We start from the raw sequence: 9,331 nt of genomic DNA, 5'->3' as shown, positions 1-9,331 counted from the left end.
TGGGCCATTTATTACCCCTGTAGAATACCATCAACAATTCTGCCATTAATATAGCATAGGAAAATATCTCTCCACAAATTTTAGTGACATAGATGGTAAGCACTGTTAATAGTACAAAAGCTGAATATTAACCATTGTCACCATACTATTCAATAGAACTTACAGAAAACTACACTGAAAGGCAGATAGACTGTGATTTTGAATTTTCTCCCTTTTTTTTTTTTTTTTAAATTCTTGGAGTGTTCATAAAGTTCATATTTACCACAGCATTTATTACATTTCTTAGTTTTATTCTGTCCTTTACTAAATCTATATATCTATATCTATATCTATACTTACATCTTCATCTACATCTATATATTTATATATCTATATATTTATATATCTATATATCTATATATCTATATATGTCTATCCATATCCATATCCATATCCATATCCATATCTATATCTATATCTATATCTATATCTATATCTATATCTATATCTATATCTATATCCATACATAAGCCTAAGTGACCATTACAACCCGAATGACCAGACGACTGGTCAACCTGTCCCTATGATTCTCTGACCACCAGGGGCAGATATTCAATGCAGGAGCTTCCCCCTGGTGGTCAGTGCACTCCCACAGCTAGCCTCTCATAGCTGGCCAAACTCCCATGGTTCCTCCCTCTAGTCAGCCAACCTTCTCCAGCCCCTCCCTTCAGCAGGCCAACCTCTCATGGTCCCTCCCTCCTGTCAGCCAGGTCCCCCCAATAGGCTCTAATCAGGGTGCCAGCCAGTCAACCTCCCAGGGTCGTTCTCTCCCTGGCCAACTGTCCCCAATAGGCTTCAATCACTATCCAGGCCAAGAGACCCTACCTGTGCTTCATGCTCAGGTGGGGTTCCATCAGATTGGGCTGAAACTGACTCTCCAACATCCTCCAGGAGTCCCAGATTGCGAGAGGGCACAGTCCAGGCTAAGAGACCCCATGGTGTGCAATCAGGACCAAGGAGGGACATGGGAGGTTGGCCAGCCAGGGATGGACCATGGGAAGGCACCAGGGCATCTCTGGTCTGTCTCGCTCAGTCCAGATCAGCTGGACCTTAGTAGCAAGCTAATCTACCAGCCAAAGCATCTTCACCCTGGTGGTCAGTGTATGTCATAGCGAGCAGTTGAGAAGCCTTAGCATATCATTAGCATATTATGTTTTGATTGGTTGAATGGATGTCCAGACACTTAGCATATTAGGCTTTTAATATATAAGACTAGGAACCTGATTCAGGAATATTCCTGCAAAACTTCTGGCAGGCATCCTTCCTGCCACCACCACCACCACCTCTCCCACCTATCCACCTCTACCTCTGTGGTGGACAGGGCGGGGAGCAGGCAGGACGGGCAGGGCTGCTGCTGACCCACTGCACCCGGCCCTGGATCTGGGGCCATGTGCGCCGCTGCTGTCTGCCCTGCCATGCCCATGGCTCCGCAGCCTCACACACTGTCACTTGGTGCCTCGCCCCTCCCCACCCCCGCCCCACATGCTCTGCCAGTGCTTTCCCTCCAGCAGCCGCAGCTGCCTTGCTTTCTATTGTCCCTCCCTCTTCCTTCTATGCTGTCTTCAGTCTTCACTCTTCCTTCCCTCTGTGTATGAAAATTAACCACCATCGTTGTTGGGTTAATTTGCATACTCGCTCTGATTGGCTGATGGGTGTGGCTGGTGGATGTGGCTGAGTGATGGTTAATTTGCATATTACTCTATTATTAGGTAGGATAAGCTCTCTACTATATTCCGGTTTTTGCCATATTTTAAGAAAAGATGTAGGGACTATCTGGTTTTGCTTCTTATGTGGGTGAGGAATATGAGAAATGAGAAAATTATCAAGCTGCTCTATAAGTAAAAAATTTTGATGTGTGCATATTACACATTGGGAAAACACATATGGACTTAAATGTTATGAGAGGGCAAGCAGTACAGGAAGAATGCACATTTTTAAATTAATTGCTAGCACTTTAGATCCTGAAATGCTAATGGAAACATTAACACTTCCCAGGGGTTCAACATTAAAATCAGCATTTCAGCTAAGGACTCTAGCTCTTTCTTATGAGGTGATACTAATAATAGTTAACATTTGTTGAAGGTTTACTGTATGCCAAGCACAATTTTCAGCACATTGCATCTATTAACTCATTTAATCTTTATGAAAACACTATGAGATGTGTACTGTTATAATTATTTCTATTATGAGAAGAGAAACTGCAGCACAGAGGATTCAGTGGTCTGCCAAGGGATATGCAGCCAGGATCCAGTGTGAGCAGTTTGGTTTTATAGCCTGTGAATTCGCCACTATGCAAAATGGCTTTCAGGAAATCGGAGTTATTTTAAAAACAGGAGCAGAGTAACTGCTGGGAGCTGGGATACAGTTTTGCAATGATGGGATGAAGCTCATTGTTATAATCTTAATGATGACTGGAAATAAGTTTAGGTTTATATGAGACGTCAACAAATGAGAACAATAATTGCAAAAAAAAAGTTCTAAAGTTCTATGATACACATGTGAAAAGGATATATTCCATTATATATATATATATATATATATATATATATATATATATATATATATATATATATATATATTATACTATATGTGTATACAAAGACTAATTACTCTTGCCTGGTCAGTATGGCTCATTGGTTGAGAGTCAACCAAAGAACCAGGAAGTCATGATTCAAGTCTGTGGTCAGAGAACATGCCTAGGTTGCAGGCTGGATCCCCAGTAGGGGACATGCAGAAGGCAGCCAGTCAATGATTCTCTCTTATTTTGATGTTTCTATCTCTCTTTTTCTACTTCTTCCTCTCTCTGAAAGCAATAAAAATGTATCTTTAAAGAGGAAGGAAGAAAGAAAGAAAGGAAGAAAAAAAATACACAATTTAAAAAAAAATAACTCTTAAATGGTGATAATTTTTAACCAATTCCCTTTTTATCTTCTTTTTATATTGGGCCTTTTCTACATTTTACAAAAATGATCAAGTGTTATGCCCATAATAGAAAAGTCATTACAAAGAAAGAGAAAATGATGAACATTTTTGTATTTTGGAGAAAGTTTAAATGAGAAAAGTTAAAAGTGTTGATTAGATTTGGCATTTCACACACGATTGACTTTTTCTAAAGTGATTTCAAGATTATGGCTAATTGTCATTGCTATTTCAGTGGAGGTGAGTTCCTGTAAAGAGAGTGTCTAAATCTCATTTTCAATTCATTCGTCTTTTAATGCACAGTTTTAATACGTGCTTCAGCCCAACATTATATGTAATGATTCTTATATTTTCTATTGAAAAATGTTAATATCAAAGACTAATATCTTTATATTTTACTCCTCAAAGTCTGGTGCATTTCTTTTAGCAATGTAAGGAACGCAATTTAAATAGATGAAGCACAACAAGGCAAGGTTTCATCTATATCTACCTGCCAATAGAACTGGGCAGGATCTGACCCAGTGCCATGTAGGAGTAAGTTAGCAACTTCTTTTGAAAGAACATATAGCTCAGAGGAAGAAGATCAGTGCCATTCTTCCAGGAAAAAAATGTCTAAAGAAAAGAAAGAAAACCATAAAATTAGGAAAAGGAAAACATGATCATTATTTTTATTTTTTATTTTGGATAAGCAATTTGTGTGTTCTGTAATTTAAGGTATGAATGAAAGACAAAGTACCTATTCTTTCTGTTAGATTTTTTAATGGAATTCATGCATTTCAGAGTAATCAAGAAATATGTCCGGAAATTTCAGATATCAATATCAAGAAGGAGAGGAATGCAAGTGATCCACTCGTGTCTCTGTTGGATTAAAAAAAAAAAAATTGCTAAGCATGAAAAAGAAACTGACACATTTTCACCTATAATGAGTAAAATGAAGGAACTTTAAAATGTTAAAAATTATTTGTATACAAAAGGGACTCATTAGATTCATATGATACCTAAGGCTTAATGCTGTTATTTAAAAAAAATAATAATAATAAGGTTCTTAATACTATGAATTTTTCTTAAAATTGTACTTGATTTTATTTTTCATTTATTTAACAAACTAGAGGCCCAGTCCATGAAATTCATGCATGGGATGAGAGGGCGTCCCTCAGCCCAGCCTGCACCCTCTCCAATCTGGGACCCCTCAAGGGATGTCACAATCCAGGACTGCTGGCTCCCAACTGCTTGTCTGCCTTTCTTGATTGCCCCTAACTGCTTCTGCCTGCCAGCCTGATCACCCCTAACCACTCCCCTGCCAGCTTGATTGATGCCTAACTGCTGCCCTGCCAGCCCAATTGCCCCTAACTGCCCTCCCCTCCGGACCCAGTCACCCCTAACTACCCTCCCCTGCCAGCCTCATTGCCCCAAACTGCTCTCCCCTACTTGCCTGGTCACCCCCACAACTGCCCTCCCCTGCAGGCTTGGGTCCCCCAAACTGCCCTCCCTTGCAGACCCATTCATCCCTAACTACCCTTCCCTGTAGGCCCAGTCACCCCCAACTTCCCTCCTCTGCCAGCCTGGTCACCCCTAACTGCCCTTCCCTGCAGGCTTGATCGCCCCTTACTGCCCTCCTTTGCAGGCCTGGCCCCTCCCAACTCCCTCCTCTGCTGGCCATCTTGTGGTGGCCATCTTGTGTTCACATGTGGCAGCCACCTTTGACCACATGGGGGCAGCCATCTTGTGTGTTGGAGTGACAGTCCAACAGTCCAGTAATTTGCATATTACTCTTTTATTAGATACGATAGTTTTTGAGTATCTGCTTATAAAATCTGCCTATCTACCAAATACTCTTCCAGTATTGAGAAAAATCTATGTGCACAGCAAATCCCAGCCACTTGCAGTTTAATTCTGTGGGTAAGACTGAATTGTTTTTTCAAGGTATCCACTCTTTCATTAATATTGGTTTGACTGTTGGACATGTCATGTCTGCTGCCCAAGTCAGGATTATGAAACAGGTGGTGATGCCATGAATTGCTTCAGTATCATGCTGTCACTATTTCACCCTCTGCAGGTCTGACCTCAGTGCTGCTGTTCACAACTCGTGAGTCTTAGTTTGTGTCTGACTGAGTTTCTGAAGCTAGTGCAGTAGTCTCCCATGGCTGTTTAAGAACCACTATCTGCCCTCTATGCTAATGTAAGGAAGTATCTTGATAAAACGAAGTCTGGCAGTATTATAATGTTTGAAAATGCTTTCTTGCCTCATATTGTCTGCCAACACTGAGTCCTGTTAGGCAATATCAGCACTGAAAGAGAGATCTCAGAACAGTCAGATGCAAAGCAGAGAGAAATTCTAACAAACTTTTTGGCTGGAGTTGAAACTTAAGCTCCTCCCTGCCTGGGTAGCTCAGTTGGTTAAAGTGTCATCCCAATATGCCAAGGTTGTTAGTTCGATCTCTAGTCAGGGCACATACAAGGAGCATGTGCCCTGACTAGGGATCGAATGAATAAATAAGTGGAGCAACAAATTAATGTCTCTCCCCCCCCCTCTCTCTCTCTCTCTCTCTTTCTCTCTCAATAAATTAAAATAAGAAACTTAAACTTATATTGATTCATATTAAATATCAGTTGGTCTTGCCATCGTTTCTTCCGGTAATTTTATTTGTAAAAAAAAGATTACTCTCATACTACTGATGTACAGAAACTGTGTTGAAAATTAAGGTTCCATAATGCTTGGTGGGGGAAAAAAGAATTTAATGTTCCAATATGCTCTGAGGAAAACAAAAGAAAAATTTAGCAGAATAAATGGTGATATTGGAAAGGATGGCTGTTATTTTAAATTGGATAAGTCAAGACCTTACAGGTTAAAATGTTAAATAAATGCTTGGATGGAATAAAGGACATGAATTAAGAATTAATTTCAACAAAGAATTGTTGTATAATGATAAAAAATATTTAAGGATGATGATCTAAAATTTATGCACATATACTCTGGCATGTAATTTTAAAAGACCTTTCTGTTTCATGATGAAATGTTCTTATTATAAAAAGGATAAGGGCTGAAGGTGGAAATTACCAAAAACTATCAAGTGAGAATTACATGGACAAGTTGATTCATTTAAATTCATTATTTTTCAATGTAATATATCTATATTGAAATAAAATATATATAAAAACAGATCCACCCTCTACCCCCAGAATATCTTTTGTGAGTATGGGACATATATTTTAAGAATAATTCTAAAGGCAGATAGTACAATTTATACTTATTAAAGTAATTTTTTAAATGTACTGCAGTGTAATTATTCTATATACTAACAAAACACTAATATGCAAATAGACTGAATGGCGGAACAACCAAACAACTGAACAACTGGTCACTATGATGTGCACTGACCACCAGGGTGCTTGCGCTGAACATAGCAGGTATTGGCAACAGGCAGCAGAGCATGGGACATGGTTGGCATTGGCCTGGCGGGATGATGAAGCAGGTAAGCAGGAGTGCCAGACCAAGGCAGGGCACTGGTTGCTGTCATCAGGGTGAGCCTTTGGTGGTTACTGAAAATTCTTTGCTCCTGCATGCCATGGTCCTGCCTAGCACTTCCACCTTTTGCCAGTGCCAGCCTCACTCACACCTGCTGCCAGCACTGGAGCCGCTGCTGGCATTTGGCGCTGGCCCCAATAGTTTGGCCCTATTAGCAGGTGAGAGTGTCATCTGCTGGCCCCAGTTGCCCCTAAGGGCTTCTCCACCTCCTGCTCCTGAGGGGTGATCAGGGCAGCAGTCGCCACTCACACCCACTTGATAAAACCATCCCAGCTCGCACCCCCTGCTGGCACTGGCCCCAATCATTTTGCACCATCAGCAGGTGCAATGGGGCCGGTGCCATTAGTGCGTGGGTGTGACAGTGGCAGCTGCAGGAGAGGATATGCCAGCAGACAGGGAACCAGAGGTCATGGCAAGAGAGGCCGGACGTGGGCGCAGAGGAAGGGACAAGACCCACCCCTGTGCCTACCACAGCTTCACAGCCCGCTACCCTAATAACAAAGAGAAATGGCCAGACAAGTAAATCACAAAATAACTTTTCTTAGCTCATCAGGGTTCTTCATTCCCAAATCAAACAAGAAGCCTGCAAGACAAGGTGGAACAGGCTCCCCCAAGCCAAAAACAGGACTGGCTTACAGACTGTCAGCATATGAGAAGACATAGTACCACCACACACACAAATAAGAAGAAATCAGCTAACATTTTAATAAATTTTTAAAAACTATATTTTATTGATTTTTTACAGAGGGGAGGAAAGAGGGATAGAGAGCTAGAAACGTCGATGAGAGAGAAACATCTACCAGCTGCCTCCTGCACACCCCCCACTGGGGATGTGCCCACAAACAATGTACATGCCCTTGACCGGAATCGAACCCGGGACCTTTCAGTCCGCAGACTGACGCTCTACCACTGAGCCAAACCGGTTTCGGCCATTTTAATAAATTTTGAAGGCTGTTTTTAGGGAGAGAAATCACATAGAAGCCCTAGAGCTGTTAAAACAAGAGGAATTTGTACCCACAGGTAGACTCTTATTCAGGACTTCTGCTGGGTGAGAGACATGAGAGGGCCTCTCTTTTTAAACTTTCTTTTAGCATGTGAGAATATATTAGCTCTCCCTGGGAAAGTCACAAAGCTCTTTCACCTTCTCTCAAAAGCCTTAAATCACTGAAGGTGGAGCAACAAACTATAACTCCCAGATGGAGGCAAGTCCATTGTTCCTGGGGGGTGGGGGGGTGGGGGGAACAACCCTCTGCCCCAGGGGAAAGGGCACCTAGCAGTCCTGAGAGCAGTATCCTGCATATCCTGCACCAATACTAGTAGACATCTTGGGAGAAACAAAGAACTTCCTATTGCAGAAGACATGATAGAGGCACAAGGCACAGTTTGACTGCCGACCATGGAAAAGAGGAGCAGGAATTCCAAGAGAACCTTACTGCTGAGGCCACACAGAGCCAGCCTAAGACGACCCCGGTACCAGGTGAGTTAAGCACCAAGTCCAAGACATGAGAATCCAACCTTGAGGGATGGATAAGACCCTTGTAAAAGATCTCCTCTGTAGCACAGGCATACAGGGATGACTGAAAATAAGAGCAGAGAACAAACTTTGATACAAACCAACCACTAGTGACTACTGAAGGGCACAAAGAAACTTTGTAAGGTAACGTATGTGCCCTGAATCTTGATGGTCTCTCTTCACCTTCTGAAAAACATTAGAGACCTAGGCTGCTCTCTTCGCTTGTGTACCCCAGATAGCTGTACCCCACTAGGTCAGCTGGTCTCCGTGTCTCCCAAAATCCAGGGCTCTTTTCTGAATGTCAATCAGACTCTGTGAGCCAATGGCTCAAAACTCTCTCCACTGCTTAGAATAAAACTGTCCTCCCAGGCCCACAAGGCTCCGTGTGGCCCTGACAGTCCTCTTATCACCCTCTGCCTGCCTTCCAGCCACACCAGCCTCTTGGCTATTCCTGTTCCCACCCCAGGGCCCTTGCACATACTCGTCCCTCTGCCTGGGATGCTTTTCGCTGCCTCCCCAACCTTATCATGTATTTCATTACAATATCATCATAATTTTACCTCTATATAGTCCACTGTCTGCCCTCCTGGACAATGAGGGATGGCCTCCTTTTCTGCTCTTTCCTGGTGACCCACACAGACCTTATACATATTTGGTCCTTCAAGAATTTATTTTACTGTCTATAAATTATGCCTCCATAATCCTGATTTAAAACAAATGAACAATACAAAGGAACATATTGGAAACAATCAAGGGAAAAACCTATGAAAGTCAAGCAAAAGCATGGTATATTCCTTGGCAACTTTACAGCACATTTTTTTTATTGTTGGCAATGCAGAATAGTAAAGCTGGGACTTCACTAGAGTAATTCTGAAATATTTATGTACAGACTATCTCTAGAGATATCTGGTAATCATGAAACTCAGGTTTCACTTCTCAAAATTAAAGTTTAGTCATTTATCTGGCATACTCTATCGCAATTTCTAGAATTTTGTTATGTCTTGATTTTCTTGGGCCTTTGTTAATGATTAATAACATCTATTTTCCTCTCCAAAGTGTCCCCATTTGACCGATAAATCATATGGCCATCCCACTTAAATATATATCCTATTAGACACCCAACAGATTTAGGTAGAAGAATGGCTTTCTCTGTTTGGAGTTGCTAAGAAAAAGTGAAGGTCAGGTTCAGTTCTCTTGACAGAGAAGGCTTTGTCAGCCTGGAGTTTGCTGTTACAGAAAAGAAAATGTGCAGGGTAATGTGCTCAACATCTTTAATAATCTATTGTATATCAATTAACAGTTTGCTAAACACACTACAAATCCTGGTCAGCACT

The sequence above is a fragment of the Pipistrellus hanaki genome (assembly GCF_964339955.1).
Source record: "Pipistrellus hanaki genome assembly, chromosome: 1".
NCBI classification, from domain to species: domain Eukaryota; kingdom Metazoa; phylum Chordata; class Mammalia; order Chiroptera; family Vespertilionidae; genus Pipistrellus; species Pipistrellus hanaki.
The sequence above is the reverse complement of the archived record's forward strand: the minus strand, read 5'-3'. Positions refer to the sequence as shown.